The sequence below is a fragment of the Heptranchias perlo genome, chromosome 14 (genome assembly GCF_035084215.1).
Source record: "Heptranchias perlo isolate sHepPer1 chromosome 14, sHepPer1.hap1, whole genome shotgun sequence".
Taxonomy (NCBI): domain Eukaryota; kingdom Metazoa; phylum Chordata; class Chondrichthyes; order Hexanchiformes; family Hexanchidae; genus Heptranchias; species Heptranchias perlo.
This window is the reverse complement of record NC_090338.1, coordinates 53,379,132-53,400,692: the sequence shown is the minus strand read 5'-3', so window position 1 is coordinate 53,400,692 and position 21,561 is coordinate 53,379,132. Positions and strand designations below refer to the sequence as shown.

General features: G+C 45.6%; 1 long non-coding RNA gene across 1 annotated transcript in view; it reads left to right on the top strand.

Annotated features, from left to right (window-relative positions):
• LOC137332148 (uncharacterized) overlaps nucleotides 1-21,561 on the top strand; it is a 152,184-nt gene that overhangs the window by 84,534 nt on the left and 46,089 nt on the right. Inside the window, exon 3 of the long non-coding RNA XR_010965601.1 lies at nucleotides 18,996-19,175. This is a non-coding gene — a long non-coding RNA (uncharacterized lncRNA). The remainder of the gene's footprint in view (nucleotides 1-18,995; nucleotides 19,176-21,561) is intronic.

Here is a 21,561-nt window from a genome sequence, read left to right as displayed (position 1 = left end):
AGAGATGAGGGATTTAAAGAAAAGGACAAAAATTTTAAATTTGAGGCATTTGGGACCCGAGTGAATATAGGTCAGAGAACAGGTGAGCAGGACTTGGTGTGGGATAGGATACAAAGTGGAATTTTGGGTGAACTTGAGTTAACGGAGGGTAGATTATGGAGGCCAGCAAGGAAAGCATTGGAGTAATTAAGCCTGGAAGTTCACTAATGGATGACTTGAGGTAGGGACAGAGGCAGACAAAGTTACAGAGTTGGAAGTAGGCAGTCTTTGTGATGGAGAGGATATGGAGCAAGAAATTCAGCTCAGGATTGAAAAGGACGCCGAAATTGCAAACAATCTGGTTCAGTCTGATACAGTGGCCAATGTTGTGGGAGCTAACATTGTGATGGGTTTAAAGACTGTGGCATTCATTTCCCCAAAGTTTAGCAGGAGAAACTTAAGACAATCCAAGATTGGATGTTGAATAAGCAGTCTGACAGAGGCAGTGGAGGGGCTGGTAGAGGATGTGGAGAGGCAGAGCTGGATGTCATCAGCGTACATGCGGAGGCTAGACCCATGTCTGTGGATGTTGTTGCCAACGGGCAGCATGTAGATGAGAAAGTGAAGAAGACCAAGGACTCTGGAACTTACAGTGTGGGGATGAGAAGAAGAGCCATTGCGAGAGATGTTTTGGCTATGATTGGAGAGGTAAGAGTGGAACCAAGTGAGGGCAGGTGGACAACAGAGGAGAGGCATTGGAGGAAGGTGGTGTAGTCAGCTGTGTTGAAGGCTGCAGAGCGATCAAGGAGTATTACGGGGGATAATGTACCATAGTCACAGTCACAGAGAATGTCATTTGCGACTTTGGTAAGGGCAATTTTGTTGCTGTGAGTGTGGTGGAAGCCTGTTTGGCAGGATTCAAACAGATAATTCTGGGAGAGATGGACACAGAACTGGGAGGTTTCAACCTTGGATGTGTCAGCCATGGCTCAGTGGTAACACTCTCACCTCTGAGTCAGAAGATTGTGGGTTGAAGTCCCACTCCAGAGTCTTGAGCACAAAATCTGCATTGTTGGAGGTGCTGTCGTTTGGATGAGACGTTAAGCCGAAGCCCCATCTGCCTTCCCTGGTGGACGTCAAAGATCCCACGGCATTATTCAAAGAAGAATAGGGGACTTCTCCCCAGTGTCCTGGCCAATATTACCCCTCCACCAACTTCACTAAAAACAGATTATCTGGTCATTTCTCATTGCTGTTTGTGGGACATTTTTTTTATTCGTTCATGGGATGTGGGCGTCGCTGGCGAGGCCAGCATTTATTGCCCATCCCTAATTGCCCTTGAGAAGGTGGTGGTGAGCTGCCTTCTTGAACCGCTGCAGTCCATGAGGGGAAGGTTCTCCCACAGTGCTGTTAGGAAGGGAGTTCCAGGATTTTGACCCAGCGACAATGAAGGAACGGCGATATATTTCCAAGTCGGGATGGTTTGTGACTTGGAAGGGAACGTGCAGGTGGTGGTGTTCCCATGTGCCTGCTGCCCTTGTCCTTTTAGGTGGTAGAGGTCGCGGGTTTGGGAGGTGCTGTCGAAGAAGCCTTGTCGAGTTGCTGCAGTGCATGATGGTATACACTGCAGCCACAGTGCATCGGCGGTGAAGGGAGTGAATATTTAGGGTGGTGGATGGGGTGCCAATCAAGCGGGCTGCTTTGTCCTGGATGGTGTCGAGCTTCTTGAGTGTTGTTGGAGCTGCACTCATCCAGGCAAGTGGAGAGTATTCCATCACACTCCTGACTTGTGCCATGTAGATGGTGGAAAGGCTTTGGGGAGTCAGGAGGTGAGTCACTCGCCGCAGAATACCCAGCCTCTGACCTGCTCTTGTAGCCACAGTATTTATGTGGCTAGTCCAGTTAAGGTTCTGTTCAATGGTGATCCCCAGGATGTTGATGGTGGGGGATTCGGCGATGGTAATGCCATTGAATGTCAAGGAGAGGTGGTTAGACTCTCTTTTGTTGGAGATGGTCATTGCCTGGCATTTGTCTGGCGCGAATGTTACTGTCACTTATCTGCCCAAGCCTGGATGTTGTCCAGGTCTTGCTCCATGAGGGCACGGACTGCTTCATTATCTGAGGGGTTGTGAATGGAACTGAACACTGTGCAATCATCAGCGAACATCCCCATTTCTGACATTATGATGCAGGGAAGGTCATTGATGAAGCAGCTGAAGATGGTTGGGCCTAGGACACTGCCCTGAGGAACTCCTGCAGCAATGTCCTGGGCCTGAGATGATTGGCCTCCAACAACCATTACCATCTTCCTTTGTGCTAGGTATGACTCCAGCCACTGGAGAGTTTTCCCCCTGATTCCCATTGACTTCAATTTTACTAGGGCTCCTTGGTGCCACACTTGGTCAAATGCTGCCTTGATGTCAAGGGCAGTCACTCTCACCTCACCTCTGGAATTCAGCTCTTTTGTCCATGTTTGGACCAAGGCTGTAATGAGGTCTGGAGCCGAGTGATCCTGGCGGAACCCAAACTGAGCATTGGTGAGCAAGTTATTGGTGAGTAAGTGCCGCTTGATAGCATTGTCAACGACACCTTCCATCACTTTGCTGATGATTGAGAGTAGGCTGATGGGGTGGTAATTGGCCGGATTGGATTTGTCCTGCTTTTTGTGGACAGGACATACCTGGGCAATTTTCCACATTGTTGGGTAGATGCCAGTGTTGTAGCTGTACTGGAACAGTTTGGCTAGAGGCGTGGCTAGTTCTGGAGCACAAGTCTTCAGCACTACAGCCGGGATGCTGTTGGGGCCCATAGCCTTTGCTGTATTCAGTGCACTCAGCCGTTTCTTGATATCAAGTGGAATGATTCGAATTGGCTGAAGACTGGCTTCTGTGACGGTGGGGATATCGGGAGGAGGCCGAGATGGATCATCCACTCGGCACTTCTGGCTGCAACACTTCAGCCTTGTCTTTTGCACTCACGTGCTGGACTCCGCCATCATTGAGGATGGGGATGTTTACAGATCCTCCTCATCCCGTTAGTTGTTTAATTGTCCACCACCATTCACGACTGGATGTGGCAGGACTGCAGAGCTTTGATCTGATCCGTTGGTTGTGCAATCGCTTAGCTCTGTCTATAGCATGTTGCTTCCGCTGTTTAGCATGCATGTAGTCCTGAGTTTTAGCTTCACCAGGTTGGCACCTAATTTTTAGGTGCGCCTCGTGCTGCTCCTGGCATACTCTTCTACACTCCTCATTGAACCAGGGTTGATCCCCTGGCTTGTTGGTAATGGTGGAGTGAGGAATATGCCGGGCCATGAGGTTACAGATTGTGCTGGAATACAATTCTGTTGCTGCTGATGGCCCACAGCGCCTCATGGATGCCCAGTTTTGAGCTGCTAGATCTGTTCTGAATCTATCCCATTTAGCACGGTGGTAGTGCCACACAACACGTTGGATGGTGTCCTCAATGCGAGGACGGGACTTCATCTCCCCAAGGACTGTGCGGTGGTCAGTCCTACCAATACTGTCATGGACAGATGCATTTGCGACAGGTAGATTGGTGAGGACGAGGTCAAGTAAGTTTTTCCCTCGTGTTGGTTTATTCACCACCTGCCGTAGACCAGTCTGGCAGCTATGTCCTTCAGGACTCGGCCAGCTCAATCAGTAATGGGGCTACCGAGCCACTCTTGGTGATGGACATTGAAGTCCCCCATCCAGAGTACATTCTGTGCCCTTGCTACCCTCAGTGCTTCTCAACATGGAGGAGGACTGATTCATCAGCTGAGGGAGGGAGGTAGGTGGTAATCAGCAGGAGGTTTCCTTGCCCATGCTTGACCTGATGCCATGAGATCCGGAGTCAATGTTGAGGACTCCCAGGGCCACTCCCTCCTGACTGTATATCACTGTACGCCACCTCTGGTCGTTCTGTCCTGCCGGTAGGACAGGACATACCCAGGGATGGTGATGGAAGAGTTTGGGACGTTGGCTGAAAGGTATGATTCTGTGAGTATGGCTATGTCAGGCTGTTGCTTGACTGGTCTGTGGGACAGCTCCCCCAATTTTGGCACAAGTCAGATGTTAGTGAGGAGGACTTTGCAGGGTTGACTGGGCTTGGTTTGCCTTTGTCATGTCCAGTGCCTAGTGGTCCGTCCGGTTTTATTCTTATTATGACTTTTTTTAAGTGAGATTTTACAACAGAGTGGCTTGCTAGGTCATTTCAGAGAGCGCAATAAAGAATCAACCACATTGCTGTGGGTCTGGAGTCACGTATGGGCCAGACCGGGTAAGGACGGCAGGTTTCCTTCCCTAAAGGACATTAGTGAACCAGATGGGTTTTTACGACAATCCGGTAGTTTCATGGCCATCATTACTGGTACTAGTTTTTTAAATTCCAGATATTTATTTAATTAATTGAATTTAATTTCCCCAGCTGCTGTGGCAGGATTTGAACTCATGAAACTGGATTATTAGTCCAGTTACATAACCACCATGCTACCGTACCTTTCTATGTGCAAATTGACTGCCACGTTTCCCCATATCACAACAGTGACCACACTTCAAAAAGTACTTAATTGGCAGTAAAACGCCCTCAAGGTGAGATGATGTCCTAATTCTTCTGAAGTAAAAGGCCTAGAGAACCATGCTTATATTAATGTCAAAAAGCAATGGGGTAGATCTTGACTTGGTGCAACAGTGTAAAACAGGTGATAGCGAGGCGGAAGCCCGTTTTACATCTCTCTCGATTTTTATTTCTATTGAAGTCAACGGTCAGCTTCCGCCTCGCTATCACTTGTTTTACACTATCACACAAAGTCACATTCTTACTCAATGGATTTTTGGGCAAATTCACCTTGTTTTATTAATAAGGTAAAATACAATCATTTTAGAAAGTGCCAGAAGCTGAACAGAAATAATTCATATCTCAATTCTTCCTTTTATTAGCAATGTGTGAATAAACAGTTCCGTCTGTTTATCCCTAATAAAGTGAACAGAAAAAAGTACTGTGACATATGTGTTCTCCTAAATCTCCTTTCATGCACAGTGCCCCAGACATAGCTCCAGTTATGGAGACGGCTTTGTTTTTATTAGATTCCGATTCTTGTTTCCTGTCATGCAGATCGCTTCTGGGATGATTATAAAAGGAGATTCCTGCCTGGAGAGATTAGTCTATTTTTATGGAATGTCCCTTCCACACGCATATGCCATGTGACACATTCCTGCTCTTTGTACTCTCCACTCAATGGGAACAACTGCTTCAAAATAACAAAGGACAAAGTCAAAACAATTGTCACAGTATATAGTGTCAAACTATCATTACATTAAGTTGTAACTTCTCCCAATTTTCTCGTATCTGTGGAAAATTTAAGAAATTAAGTTATATGCTTTAGAAGAGGATTCATTTTCTTGCAGGCTGAAAATCAGGACAATATTGCAATACAGCAAAACAAAAGATGATAGAACACTAGTTTCTCTAAAGCAAAATATTAAGATTTAATATTGTGTTTTCCTCTTGGATAGATGATACAAGATTAAACTTGATTAACATGAAGAATACTAAAGATTAACATACTTTGTATGCATTATAGAGCTGGGTGACTCCCTAAATGAGCTAGACAGTCTTTCTCTTTAATGTGAAAATATAGGGTCCATTGATTGGTGGGTGGTATGATAACTGCCTCATTTTTAGACACCATTGTCTGATATTTACCTACAGAAGTGGTAATGGTTTATGGGTGTTTTAGATACATCAATGTCAGACAGACAGTCAGTCGTACCTGCTCCATATTTCGCAATATTGCTCTGGAGCAGTGTTAAGGGCAACGTGAACTTGCCCTGAAAGCTACACAGGCAACTTAATATTTATTTATAAAATCATGCCCTTGCAAATAGCTGAAAACTTCAAAAGTGGCAGCGGCAGGGAGGCATTGATTTATTTTTAAATGCTTTTGACCTTCGCTTTACTGCCAATCCAGATGCCCCACCATGGATGTTATGCCAGCTGTATATAATTTATTCGTTCATGAAATACCTGATTACTCTTAAGTGGTACATTGAATATTTCTTTTCCCTTCAATTTTTTTCTCTCTTTCTTCCTCCCTCATGTCCTGAAGATAGTAATTCACATGAGGATACAGTTCTACAGTGGCTGCAGCCCTCAGCACCGTGTCCAAAATGATCATTTGTGAGCTTAGACAATAAGTGTTGGGAGATTACTTAACTTCAGAAGGCACCTCATCTAAAGGCAATCCAGACATCCACATGCAAATACTTTCTAGCAGTAGTCAGTAGATACTGATTAGTAGCAGGCGCTTAACTGCCTTTTCTACCCCCCTCTAAGCCTAGGGACTTTGAGGCCATTTGTCGCACCCCAACACTGCCCTCACGGGTAACTCAGCACAGACTAGGGATTGATATGTGAGACTTTCCTAGTCTGTATGGTTCAGTACAACAGCAAGTGGATCATTATTCACTGTGCCATTTAAGGAGATAGAAACATAGAAAATAGGAACAGGAGAAGACCATTCGGCCCCTTGAGCCTGCTACGCCATTCAGTATGATCATGGCTGATCCTCTATCTCAATACTATATTCCTGCTCTCTCCCCATACCCCTTGATGCCTTCTTCTTTCTATGTTTACTTTCTTTCCTGAGCTTAAATATGACAATGCATAGTTTTAATCTGAATTGCGTACATCTAAAAGATACGATTGTGCCAATATCACCAATAGAGTGATTTTATTGCTAATGAAAGGTTGAACATGTAATGTATTTACATTAATTTCCTTTGTTTTGCTTTAAACAATGAAAAGTGAAGGAGCTGCTGCTGGTGCTGTCAGGTCTGCCATTTTGTGTCCACATCGGCTTCAGAAACTGTAGACATGCACCCTTGCACTACCTTTCCCACCCATAGACTGGCCCAGTTTCTTTTGACAGTTTATGGCAGAGAGGGGAAACATCCTCCCTGCATCCAGTCTGTCTAGCCCTGTCAGAATTTTATATGTTTCAATGAGATCCCCTCTCATTTTTCTAAACTCGAGTAAATACAGGCTGAGTCGACCCAATCTCTCCTCATACGACAGTCCTGCCATCCCAGGAATCAGTCTGGTGAACCTTCGCTGCACTCCCTCTATGGCAAGTATATCCTTTCTTAGGTAAGGAGACCAAAACTGCACACAATGCTCCAGGTGTGGTCTCACCAAGGCCCTATATAACTGCAGTAAGACATCCTTGCTCCTGTACTCAAATCCTCTTGCAATGAAGGCCAACATACCATTTGCCTTCCTAACTGCTTGCTGCACCTGCATGTTTGCTTTCAGTGACTGGTGTACAAGGACACCCAGGTCCCTTTGTACATCAACATTTCCCAATCTATCACCATTTAAATATTACTCTGCCTTTCTATTTTTCCTTCCGAATTGGATAACTTCACATTTATCCACAGTATACTGCATCTGCCATGTATTTGCCTCAACTTATCTAAATCGCCTTGAAGCCCCTTTGCATCCTCCTCACAACTCACAATCCCACCTAGTTTTGTGTTGTCAGCAAGCTTGCTGGAAATATTACATTTGGTTCCCTCATCCAAATCATTGATATATATTGTGAATAGCTGGGGCCTGAGCACTGATCCCTGCAGTACCCCACTAATCACTGCCTGCCAACCCAAAAAAGACCCATTTACTCCTACTCTCTGTTTCCTGTCTGTTAACCAATTTTCAATCCAAGCCAGTATATTACCCCCAATCCCATGTGCTACAATCTTGCACACTAACCTCTTATGTGGGACTTTATCAAAGGCCTTCTGAAAATCCAAATACACCACATCCACTGGTTCTCCCTTATCTATTCTACCAGTTACATCCTCAAAAAAACTCCAGTAGGTTTGTCAAACATGGTTTCCCTTTCATATTTAAATGAAGGACTTACATTCTAACTGGAGATAGCTGGCGTAAAGACTCTGGTAAGACCTTATGAATATAAACCTCATAAACATTTCACTTACCCGTCACCATTCTAAGGTGGAGAAAAATTGTTTTAAAAAGTATTTTTCGAATTTTTTTTTAAGAGTATATCGAAAATGCTGAATCCAAGTCTCATTAGCTGGATAAAGTAAGGAGAGCCCATTGCATTTATCTCTCTGCCATAAACTGTCAAAAGAAACTGGGCCAGTCTATGGGTGGGAAAGGTAGTTTCTGAAGCCGATGTGGACACAAAATGGCAGACCTGACAGCACCAGCAGCAGCTCCTTCACTTTTCATTGTTTAAAGCAAAACAAAGGAAATTAATGTAAATACATTACATGTTCAACCTTTCATTAGCAATAAAATCACTCTATTGGTGATATCGGCACAATTGTATCTTTTAGATGTACGCAATTCAGATTAAAACTATGCATTGTCATATTTAAGCTCAGGAAAGAAAGTAAACATAGAAAGAAGAAGGTCCATTTTGGAGACATGTTTTGTAAACCTAATTATGGAAAGGTTCAGTAGTGTTAACATGAATCTTCCGTAATGAATAGATATTAAAGGCTGAAATTTGGAAGTGTCTAAACAATACGCTGAGACATTGGGCCCGATGTTAGCAGGGCTGCGGGTTCTCGGCGGGGGGGCTATCGGGCGCGTTACCCTGAAATTAGTCAGCTTCCCGCGCGATCGTAGCATCAAATCCACTAATTGGATGCACTTACCTGCTCCCCCGGATTCCCCACTGCTGATCTGCGCGTCGGGTGGGCTGCGCATGCGCAGTAAGATCTGTCAGCTGGAGGAGCTCTATTTAAAGGGGCAGTCCTCCATGACAGATGCTGCAACAAATAGCAAAAATTACAGCATGGAGCAGCCCAGGGGGAAGGCTGCTCCCAGTTTAATGATGCCTCACTCCAGGTATCAATACATGGGGTGAGGAGGAGGGGGAGGACAGAGATCTTCCTCCCGGCGGGCGGGAGGAAGCGGCCTGCCTCTGCCACCAGGAAGGCCTGGCTCGAGGTGGCAGAGGAGGTCACCAGCGCAACCAACATATCGCCCACCTGCATACAGTGCAGGAGGCACTCCAATGACCTCAGTTGGTCATCCACAGTGAGAACACGTAGTCTTTCCCCTACACACCGTCTGCCACATCACTGCCCCCACCCCACATCTCCTTCAGCACTGCCAACACTACTCTGTCACATCACCCCTCATACCCACTCAAACCTCATCCTCATCTTACCTGCACCTACTCACCTCGCCAGTACTCATCCCGCCACTACCACTCAACCCAATCCTCATACAATCTCATGGCTCTATCTCATACTCACCCTCTCGTGCATCTCTTTCACAGCCAGCCTCACTCAACCTGCCACTACCTGTGCTGCAGCCACAGGGCATGCATCACATATGTGCAGTAGGCAGCATAAGGCAAATGTGTCGTGAGCATGAAGGGGATGCACAAGGGTGTTTAAGGGTTTGTCATGGTTGTTACTTATATTGAATTTCTGACCAACTCACATTACATATTATATTGGCACCACTACTGCCATGTCTTCGCGAATCCTGTCTGGTTTGTGCAATAATGCCCTCTCCTGAGGATCACTATGAGGACCCACAACTGATGCCACCCATTGTGTCACTGCAGAGTGGGTGTAGGTGTATTTGCAGGGCTCTTTTGCGCAGACGACTGAGAGACATCGGCAATGTCCCCGGTTGCACCCTGGAAGGATGCGGAGGAGAAGTTGTTGAGGGCAGTGGTGACTTTGACAGCGACAGGTAAGAAGATGGTGCTCGGGCCAGCCAGGAGCAGCTCGGCATGAAAGAGGCTGCAGATGTCCACGACTACATGTCGGGTGACTCTGAGCCTCCGTGTGCACTGATGTTCAGAGAGGTCCAGGAGGCTGAGCCTCGGTCTGTGGACCCTGTGGTGAGGGTAGAGCCCTCTGCGACGCATCTCTCTCTGCGGTAGCCCTCCCTCCTGCTGTACAGGTGGATGTGTCACAGCACTCTGTTGTGGAGCTCCACGTGTCAGAGGTGGACGGCGTGGATGACGAGGCTGGTGAGGCTGGTGATGCTGTTCGCCCTCCGAGGAGGTCATGACTGCAGCTACGGCGGCCCCCATCCAGAAGATGTACATCTGAGGGGTTCCGCAAGGTAGGTACATGTCTCCGGACCCCGGGGTAAGTGTGCAGGTTGGTGACTTTGACTGTCAGGAGGAGGGTGGTGGAGGCCAAACTTTGTCCCAAGTGACAGAGTGGCCTCCTGCAAAGGGTGAGGGTCTCCCCCCCCCCCCCCACCACCTGTCAAATGGACCTTTGCAGCTGCCACAGGCTGACAGCTGCAACACGTCCATTTGACCTGGGAGTGTTTCCCCCAAGGTGGGAAACAGTCCCAGTTTGCTCTAAAATCCCACCCCTCCTCACATAATCCCTTAATCAGGTCAGTTAATGACCTGAAATACCTAAATAAATCCTTTCATGTGGCATCCCGCTGGCTTTAATTGCCTGCGGGATTCCCACCAGCGGGGGCTGCGCGCGCACGCCGGCGTGTTAGCGGGGTACCCGGAAGTGCGTGGGTTCGGGGCGGGCTCCGGTCCAGCTCCGGGATTCTCCGGTTTTCGGAGCCCCCCCGCCAGGAACGCACCCGATAGTGGGTGCTAAAATGACGCCCATTAGCTCTGTGGGTTAGTGTTTTAAATTGGATAGCCAGGTCTTCAGTTGCTTTCAAGCCTTTATTCACAGAGATCTACATCACAACCTCCACACCCTAGATAAGCTCTAATATAAATGGATACAAGAGAGTCCCCAATTGATACGCACCACCTGAATACAATTAACATTAATTGATATAAATCACATGGATACAATTAACAGTTAGTGTACTGTGCTCAAAACTGAATTCTTTTGTGGGAAGGGGCTTGCCTTCAGAAAAGTATACATTCATACCTCTTCCTGGAGAGGCTGCCAAGATTTTCAAATGGCTATTCTGGCATACCATCTGGGGAATGAGTAATATTCTATATTGCACAAGTCCTCCTATAAATGACCCTCCCTAGGGCTCAGCAAGGGAAGTCCATTAGCCAATAAGCTTTTCCAAAACCTAGAGGAACATGGAGTGCCAAAGGGTTGCTTAGACACTTTGTATACTGTCCCTACCATGGGGTCAGTATCAGCAGATTACAGACAGTACGCAGAGCTGCCGCACTGAGCTTTTCCCATACAATGGGGCAGAACTTGGGCAGAGCGGTGTGGCGACGCTTGCCGCAGCTCCTGCGAACTAAATGAATGAATGTACTTACCGCCGGCTCTGTGGTGTCGACTTGCTTGATTTTGAACTTGTAAAAAATTGTACGCTATCAACTCAGCCTCTGAACAGGGTACGTTGATGTGCATGGAACAGTCTGTGAGAATAGAAGACAAGCTCACAAAATCTGTCAGGAAGAGAAGTCATGCTCTCAAGCAGGCAAGCAGACTTCATTCATTTAAAATCATTGTAAATAAAAATGTAATTTTTTAAAATAAAAGGCCCAAGAGACCTAAGGGAAAAGTAAAAAAATGTTTAATTTTTTAATTTTTAATTTTTTTTAATGACCAAAAACTATTAAAATAAGGAGTAATATGAGACTCCACATTATTAAAATTTAATTTTTAGTTGTTTGTCAATCATTAAGACTAACCGAGCTTTTAAAACTTCGTTTAGATCTGGTATTTTCAAGCATACCTCATTGGTGGCGTAATTAGTTACTTTCCAGCTGGGCAGATGAGCAAGTTTGTGATTCTTCAGTGATTTCAATGATTGCAGCGTGTGGTGGTCCTTTGATTCTAAGCTGTCAAATTGCTGGCGAACCAATAGGAGCAAGTTCACGATTTGCGCGTTTTACTGCGCATGTGCAAACGTGGGAACTTGCTCCTTCGATTCGCCATTAAAAACAGGAGGCGCTGTTGAGCTCCTCCATTATTTCAGGAGCAAGTTCTGCCCCTTTATTTTTCCAGGCAGGGAATTGCAAAAAATAAGTTTGGTTCTGGGAGCAGCTTATTTACCTAGTTAACAGACTTGCAAAATTGGAAGTAACTGGGCCACATTGTGGCTTGGGATTTAGCAGGAACAGACAAAATCATAATGGGTCAAAAGCAAAATACTGCGGATGCTGGAAATCAGAAATAAAAATAGAAAATGCTGGAAATACTCAGCACGTTAGGTAGCATCTCTGGAGAAAGAAACAGAGTTAACATTTCAGTTCGATGACCTTTCGTCAGAACTGGAAGAAGTTAAAGATTTAAATGCTTTTAAGCAAGTACAGAGCCAGGCAAAGCGGCAGGGGGTGGGGGTGGGGGGGTGGCAAGGGGGGAAGGGAGGGGAGGAAAAAACAAAAGGGAAGGTCTGTGATAGGGTGGAGGGCAAGAGTGATTAAATGACAAAAGGGATGATGGTGCAAGGCAAGGAGGGCGGTAATGGGACAGGTAAAGAAACAAAAGATGGGTCTAGAAGAGCTGTAAATGGCAACATCAGAACCATTACCAGCACCTGCTGTCCGAAAAAATGGGAACAATGGTTATGATCTGAAGTTATTGAAATCAATGTTATTCGGAATTCGGAAGGTCGTAAAGTGCCTGATCGAGAGGTGAGGTGCTGTTCTCGAGCTTCCGCTGAGCTTTATTGGAACAGGGTAGGAGGCCGAGGACTGAGAGTGGGAGTGAGGCGGAGAATTAAAATGGCAAGCGAACCGGATGGTCAGGGTCACACTTGCGGACTGAATGGAGGTGTTCAGCATCTTTCGATCAGGCACTTTACGACCTTCCGAATTCCGAATAACATTGATTTCAATAACTTCAGATCATAACCATTGCTCCCATTTTTTCGGACAGCAGGTGCTAGTAATGGTTCTGCTGTTGCCATTTACAGCTCCTCGAGACCCAATCTGCATTTATAGAGGAAACAGCATCGTGAACAGCGAATACAGTATACTAAATTGAAAGAAGTACAAGTAAACCATTGTTTCACCTGGAAGGAGTGATTGGGGCCCTGGACGGTGGGAAGGGAGGAGGTGAAAGGGCAGGTGTTGCATCTCCTGCGCTCGCACTTGAAGGTGCTGTGGGAAGGAGAGCAGGTGTTTTGGTGATGTAAGAGTGGACCAGGGTGTCGCGGAGGGAACGGTCCCTTGGCAATGCTGAAAGGGGAGGGGAGGGAAGATGTATTTGGTAGTGGCATCGTGCTGGAGGTGGCAGAAATGGCGGAGGATGATACATTGAATGTGGAGGCTGGTGGGGTGGAAGGTGAGGACATGGGGGACCCTATCATGGATCTGGGAGGGAAGGAAAGGGGTGAGGGCAGAAATGCAAGAAATGGGACGGACACGGTGGAGGGCCCTGTCAACTACAGTGGAAGAGAATCCTCTGTTGAGGAAAAAAGACATAGCACTGGAGTGGAAGGTGGCATCATCAGAACAGCTGCAACGGAGACAATGGGCCCGATTTTACCAGGGGTGCGGGTTCTCGGCGGGTAGGCAACGCGCCCGGTGAAATTAGTGTGTTGCCCGTGCGATCGTCGCAGGCAATCCACTAATTGGATTAACTTACCTGCTCCTCCAGGTTCCCCGATGCTGATCTGTGCGTCGGGCGGGCTGCGCATGCGCAGTAAGATGTCAGCTGGAGGCGCTCTATTTAAAGGGGCAGTCCTCCACTGACAGATGCTGCCACAAACAGCAAAAATTACAGCATGGAGCAGCCCAGGGGGAAGGCTGCTCCCAGTTTAATGATGCCTCACCCCAGGTATCATTAGATGGGGTGAGGAGGAGGGGGAGGACAGAGATCTTCCCCCCGGCGGGCGGGAGGAAGCGGCCCACCTCTGCCACCAAGAAGGCCTGGCTCGAGGTGGCAGAGGAGGTCACCTGCGCCACCAACATATCGCCCACCTGCATACAGTGCAGGAGGCGCTCCAATGACCTCAGTTGGTCATCCACAGTGAGAACACGTAGTCTTTCCCCTACACTCCGCCTGCCACAACACTGCCCCCACCCCACATCTCCTTCGGCACTGCCAACACTACTCTGTCACATCACCCCTCATACCCACTCAAACCTCATCCTCAACTTACCTGCACCTACTCACCTCGCGAGTACTCACCCCGCCACTACCACGCAACCCAATCCTCATACAATCTCATGGCTCTATCCCAAACTCACCCTCTCGTGCATCTCTCTCACGGCCAGCCTCACTCAACCTGCCACCACCTGTGCTGCAGCCACAGGGCATGCATCACATATGTGCAGTAGGCAGCGTAAGGCAAACGTGTCGTGAGCATGAAGGGGATGCACAAGGGTGTTTGAGGGTTTGTCATGGGTGTTACCTATATTGAATCTCAGAACAACTCACATCACACATTATATTGGCACCACCACTGCCATGTCTCCGCGAATCCTGTCTGTTTTGTGCAATAATGCCCGCTCCTGAGTATCCCTATGAGGACCCACCACTGATGCCACCCATTGTGCCACTGCAGAGTAGGTGCAGGTGTATTTGCAGGGCTCTTCCACGCAGACGACTGAGAGACATCGGCGGTGTACCCGGCTGCACCCTGGAAGGATGCGGAGGAGAAGTTGTGGAGGGCAGTGGTGACTTTGGCAGCGACAGGGAAGCAGTTGGTGCTGGGGCCAGCCAGGAGCAGCTCGGCATGAAAGAGGCTGCAGATGTCCACGACTACATGTCGACTGAATCTGCGCCTCTGTGTGCACTGCTGCTCGGAGAGGTCCGGGGAGCTGCGCCTCGGTCTATGGACCCTGTGGCGAGGGTAGTGCCCTCTGCGACGCGTCTCTCTCTGCGGTAGCCCTCCCTCCTGCTGTACAGGTGGATGTGTCACAGCACTCTGTTGTGGAGCTGCACGTGTCTGAGGTGGACGGCGTGGATGGCGAGGCTGGTGATGCTGTTCGCCCTCCGAGGGGGTCATGACTGCAGCTACGGCGGCCCCCATCCGCAAGATGTACATCTGAGGGGGTCCGCAATGTAGGTACATGTCTCCGGACCCCGGCGTAAGTGTGCAGGTTGGTGACTTCGACCATCAGGAGGAGGGTGGTGGAGGCCAAACTTTGTCCCAAGTGACAGAGCGGCCTCCTGCAATGGCTGAGGGTCTCCCCCCACCCCACCTGTCAAATGGACCTTTGCAGCTGCCACAGGCTGACGGCTGCAACACGTCCATTTCAACTGGGACTGTTTCCCCCAGTGTGTGAAACAGTCCCATGTTTATCCAAAAGCACACACAGTCCCTTAATCAGGTCAGTTAATGACCTGAACAACCAAAGTAAATGCACTCAAGTGGCATCCCGTTGGCTTTAATTGCCTGCGGGATTCCCACCAGCAGGGGCTGCGCACGCACCCCCGCACGTCAGCGCGGAACCCGGACGTGGGCGGGATCGAGGTGCGATCCGGTCCCGCTCCGGGATTTCGGGATTTTCGGGGCCCCCCCGCCGAGAACGCACCCGGTAGCGGGTGCTAAAATCGGGCCCAATGAAACTGGGAGAATGGAATAGAGTCCTTACAGGAAGTGGGGTGGGAGGAAGTGTAATCAAGGTAGCTATGGGAGTCATAATGTGGACAATTTAACCTAACTCGCGGGCAGGAAACCCATGGGATTCAATGGAACGCCAGTTTTACATCGCGCCCAATATTACTCTCCACTGACTTCGCTGGGGTAGGGTGTAAAACCAACGTTGCACCCGATCCCGTCAGTTTCTCGACAGGTAGGTTTGGTTAAAATCGCTGCCATGGGACCATGAGGGAAGCCAAGAACAAATGAGAATTCCTTCACTCTCTAGATTGCCAGCACCAAGAGTAAATAATTCACCATGGAGATATTGGCATAGATATCCACCAGTAACCTTTCATTAAGCTGTAATTTGTTCTGAACAGCATTTAAAAATGTTATTTGTCTATAGTATACATGAATAAAATGCAGCCTAAATCTATTTGAATAACACAAATCAACAAACTCATCATAGGACTGAAAAACATTTGAATGAAAATCAAGAAAGCCATTATTAGTTAATTGGAGATGTTGCATCAAGCATATAAAATCAGTTTGTTCAATAGGACAAAGGTCAAAGACTTAAGGTTAACGACTCAATTCTCAAAGCTTTTGTTGAGCTGCATCTCCCATTATTTTGGCAGCTATTCACATTGGTACCATGCTATGGATAGCATTCCAGAGCTATCTTTTGCATAGATTTTGGGAATTATGACGGTTTTCTGGTTTGGCGTTTTGGTTCATATTTTTTATTAAAGGATATCATTATGGTGTGAATCTGTAGATTATTGCATGCTGAAAGTGAGATTATTGTATTGGAAATAAGACATTACCCTTCTCCCTCATTTTTAAAAAGTTTCAAAAACATGTTTTCATGAAGAACAGTGGCGTGCTAAATTTCTGCAGCACCAAACTGATCAATATCTTTGCTGTGGTATTATAGGCCTATTGGAAGGGGTGCACCGGCTTAAAGGTAACTAAAGGCTCTAGTAACTTTGCATTGTTGCTTCAAGATGAAAGCCATGAATTGATCCTGTTTTGGGGTGGTTTGAATGCATGACAAAAACTATATTACTTGACAAAAGTGAATATTCAGCAACAGCTCTGAGATGATTTGAATGCACCAGTCACAACTTTTACATGTAATTTATCTATGAAATGATCCACAAATAACCAATCAATACATGGTGCAGTAGACATTAAGAATGATTATTTTTTAATTCATTTTCGGAATCTGACAAAGCCAACATATATTGCTCAACCCTACTTGCCCTTGAGAAGGTGGTGGTGGGCCACCTTCTTGAACCGCTGCAGTCCGTGTGGTGAAGGTGCTCTCACAATGCTATTAGATAGGGGGTTCCAGGATTTTGACCCAGTGACGATGAAGGAAAGGAGATATATGTCCAGATCAGGATGGGGTGTGACTTGGAGGGGAACTTGGAGGTGGTGGTGTTCCCATGCACTTGCTGCCTTTGCCCTTATAGGTGGTGGAAGTCGCAGGTTTGGGAGGTGCAGCCAAAGAACCCTTGACGAGTTGCTGCAGTGCATCCTGTAGATAGAACATACTGCAGCCATGGTGCATTGGTGGTGGAGGGGGTCTATGTTTAGGCAAGTGGCAATCAAGCGGACTGCTTTGTCCTATATGGTGTTGAGTTTCTTGAACGTCGTTGCAGCTGCACTCCTGACGAGTACCTTGTAGGTGGTGAAGAGGCTTTGATGTGTCCAGTGGTGAGCCACTTGCCGCATAATATCCAGCCTATGACCTGCTGTAGTAGCCACAGCATTTATGTGGCTGGTCCAGTTGAATTTTTGGTCATTGATGACCCCAGGATGTTGATGGATGGGGACCCAGTGATGGTAATGCCATTGAATGTCAAGGAGGGATGGTTAGGCTCTCTCTTGTTAGAGGTGATGTGGAGATGCCGGTGATGGACTGGGGTTGACAATTGTAAACAATTTTACAACACCAAGTTATAGTCCAGCAATTTTATTTTAAATTCACAAGCTTTCGGAGGCTACCTCCTTCCTCAGGTGAACGATGTGGAAACATCGTTCCACATCGTTCACCTGAGGAAGGAGGTAGCCTCCGAAAGCTTGTGAATTTAAAATAAAATTGCTGGACTATAACTTGGTGTTGTAAAATTGTTTACAATTGTTAGAGGTGGTCATTGCCTGACATTTGTGTGGTGTGAATGTTACATGTTACTTGCCACTTATCAGCCCAAACCTGGGTGTTGGTGACTGGTTCTCATGAAACTGTATCCCTGTGAGGCACCAATGGCCTCATGAGATGAGAGTGAGCAAATTGGCATTCATCCCCATCCCTAACATAACTAGATCATTGCCCTTAGACTACAGGATATATCCAATTGTGATCATGCTTGAAAGTGTTGCTGAATCTGCTTCTTTGGATGTTTTAATTTGTTCTGCTATGATTGCTAAGTATTTAGGAAACTGAGGTCCAAAGGCACAGTGGTGTTGCGACCCCCTTCTGTGCTGCATCATTCTATGTTTCTATGATCTGTAGCACTGTAGAGTGAGAGATTACACACTTTGCTCAGTCTCCAATGCAACTCACACTGCAAACAGAGGTTCCCTGAAAAGAAGATTAAAAAATAGTTGGGGGTGATATCACCAGAGCAATCCTAAATTGCTAGAAGGATGATGACCACCACTCATTTGGTAGCAGGGGCACCTGACATGGCAGGGCCCAAGAAAATTACAGGGAGAAATGTAAATACCCTCATTTTATATTAAAAGAAATTGGGTCTCGAGATTTTAATCCTATTTCAGAAACATACTAAACCTTTAGAAGGAATACACTGAATTTATTCAAAGATAATATGTGTCTTTCTCTGAACATTTTATGACCAATGATGATCCCTTGAACAATCCTATCTGAAAATTGTAAAGCTCACCATGTTGGGTACTAGTGTAAATTTGTTCTGGGTCAGATTCTAACCTTTTCGAGGAAGGAAGGTTGCAACGTGTACTGTTTTTTCTGGAGTCTGGCCCTATAAGTTGCTTTATCAGTAATGTAATCATATTGTATTACCAATCATACATTGGCAAACATCTCTGTTTACAGATCTGCTCAAATATTTCACTTCAAGGAGCACCAATGCTAAATAAGAAAGAAGGAATTTACACTTATATAGAACCTTATCCCGTCCTCAGGACGTCCTGAAGCGCTTTACAACCAGTAGATTACTTTTTGAAGTGCAATTACTTTGTTATCTAGGTAAAACATTGCAGCAAATCTATACACAGTAAGGTCCCACAAAGAGCAAATGATTAAATGACCAATTTATTTTTGGTAGTTTGGTTGAGGGAGAAATGCTGACCAGGACACCAACAGTTCTCTGCTCTTCTTCGAATATTGCCAAGGAATCTTTTACATCCATCCAAGCAGGCAGATGGGGCTTTGGTTTAACATCTCATATGTTGTGTCTATGTTAAGGAATTCTTTTACTGGAAGCTGTCCCACAATATGTGGCTCTACTGATGTATTAATACTCACTCTGTGTATATTGCAGGGCGGATTCAGAGCACTGCCGGCAACACTGAAGAACTTCATGTGTGCGGTTACTCAAAAGTTGTATTTGCAACTTTACATTTCCTAGTGTATACCCTAATGTTGAATGAAGGTCCATATGCGCCAGTATGTGAATCCTGCATTGCTGATTTATATGGAAAGAGAGGACAATAAAAGTAAGGTAAGATTGTGATGAAAGCAAACAAATAGGGATGTCATTATGTTGCAGGTACTGGGAAGCTTAGAGGGTTTAAATTTGGATTTAGGAAATGATTGAGGAAATGGAAGGTAAATGCTTAAAAATTTGAAAGAAGTTTGAAGGTTTGAAAGTTTGAAAGGAGTGATATTGTTTTACATTGAACTAAATCCCTTAGATTTTCAATCTAGTTATGTTAATTCATAGTGATTTTGCCAAAATCTTTTCAAAGTAATCCCTTGATAATACATAAATAAATGTTTCTATATCACTGTATTTCCTACAAATCAAATTTGTGTAATCTTCATTCTCATTCTCAGAACAAGAGATTATTTTCTTGTAACTTTGTATCTCCAATGTCGAAGGCACATCACAATGGATGCCCAACATTAGGTGCCCATTGTTCATCAGTAACAATGGTCCACTGACTCAGATCTTGTAATCATAGAATTTTGTTTACATTGTGGGAAGCACCCACCTTGAAATCTACCAATGCTCTGAATTTTCACCGTTAACATTGTGGGGTAGAATTCAGAGAATTGGCATCATTGCAGGAACAATTATGTACGCATGATCTTGCACACTAGTAATTATTCAATAATCAAGATCGTGACTAGATTTCTGGCCCAAGATCTTTCTTGATGTTGTGGGAAGAACCGCACAGCACAGCTGGCCAGTATGATCGGGCTGACAGCTCAACCCACATGCACGCAGAATAAAATGGTGAGCTGAGGCATCCAGCACTGGTAGTGTGCTTTTATTTTCCCCTTTGTATTTTCCTCTCATAATGTGAGGAGAAACTACTTTTGAGGTGAGCCTTTGTGCGGTCAGAACCACTTGTGTTACCTTATTTATACTAAAGCGCTGCAGCTGGAGCCAGTCCCGCTGTAATGTAAATAACAGCGTAAGTTAACTGTTGAAGTATAGAAACAAAGAGAACATCTTCAAACTAGTGATAGCAACATTACCTGGAAGCTTGAAAAAAAATATTTTTCCTGAAAACTCCTAAAATTTAAGATAATTAATTTTTAAAATGGAAAAATAAAGGAAATCACAGTTGCAAGTAAAATTCTGGTGATATATAAAAAAGTATATATAAATCCAACTAAACATTCCAAGAAGACTAACATGCATATTTAAATGTCACGTTTGAAAAAAGTATGAACAAAAGTAGTCATTTGCAATGATGCAGAAAAAAACGCTAACAGAAAATGTTTAAAATAGTTAATCAAAAGTTTCTGCATAAAAACATGAAGTACTTTGCCAAGATATTTGGTAAAGAAGGAAAGATGCAAATAAAAAGTTAAATTAAACTTTTATATATATCCAGACTTTTACTATAAAAAGCCACATCTAAATTGATGGACTATAAAGGTAAGGAACTGGTCTGGCAAATTACACGATGAGATTTATTTTATGGTAACTGGTATTTGAGAGCTTTGTGTAAGCAAAATATTATTTGTCTATATTTCAGGAATAAATCAAAAAATACTTCACAGTCTCTGAGAATATCTCTTACAAACTTTTTTCCAAATTCTTTCACAAGATTTGTGGCTCACAACAACCCCTCCCCCACTGAGCAAGATCTTGGACCCCAAAAACTCCCTTCCCCACTCAGCAAGTTTCCCCTACTTTTAGGCCCTTCATCCCGATAAGCAAGATTTTGACCCTTGGCTTAATTTCCCCTTTTATAATAACCTCCTCTGACTGCATTCCCCATCCACTGAACCCCCTCCTCATTGTTGTATTTCTCCTCTCACGAAGGCTGGCTACACCATGCCTCAATTCCCCTACCCATGCTGATCTGAATTTCTTTTCCTAAGCACTCCCTTCCTCTGCCCTGCCCTCTCCTTACTACCCTCTCTTTTCCTTCCTGCCTTTTACTCTCCTTTCCCGTCCTTTTCCTCTTCCTTTTCCCGTCCCTCTACTCCCTCTCCCCCCTCTCCCTTTCTCTCCTCCTCCCGTGACCCTCGCATCCCACTGTCTTCTCTAATCCCACTGTCTTCTCCCTCCGCTCCTTTCCCTCACCTCCCTACTCTACACACTAGCAGATCTCCTGTGGTGTTGCTATATAAAATAATATATAGGCTGGAATATGTTGCAAAGCAGTATCTCATTAAGGAGTTGAGATGACTTCATGAACATGAGAGCAAAGCTTGAGCAGTTTATCAAGAGTATATCGCTACTCGAACCCGTGTTATTCTATATATTATATACAGGAGTAACTTGATGTTTGTGTTTCTGGGGAGTGTTATTTCATTTTCAACTACTTTTTTGCTAGTGGCAGGTGGTTTGATGGATAGGAGACCCGTGCAGTTAATTTGCATGATTTGAATGAAGGTATTAGTGTCGTAGGCAATTCTCTTTTTTG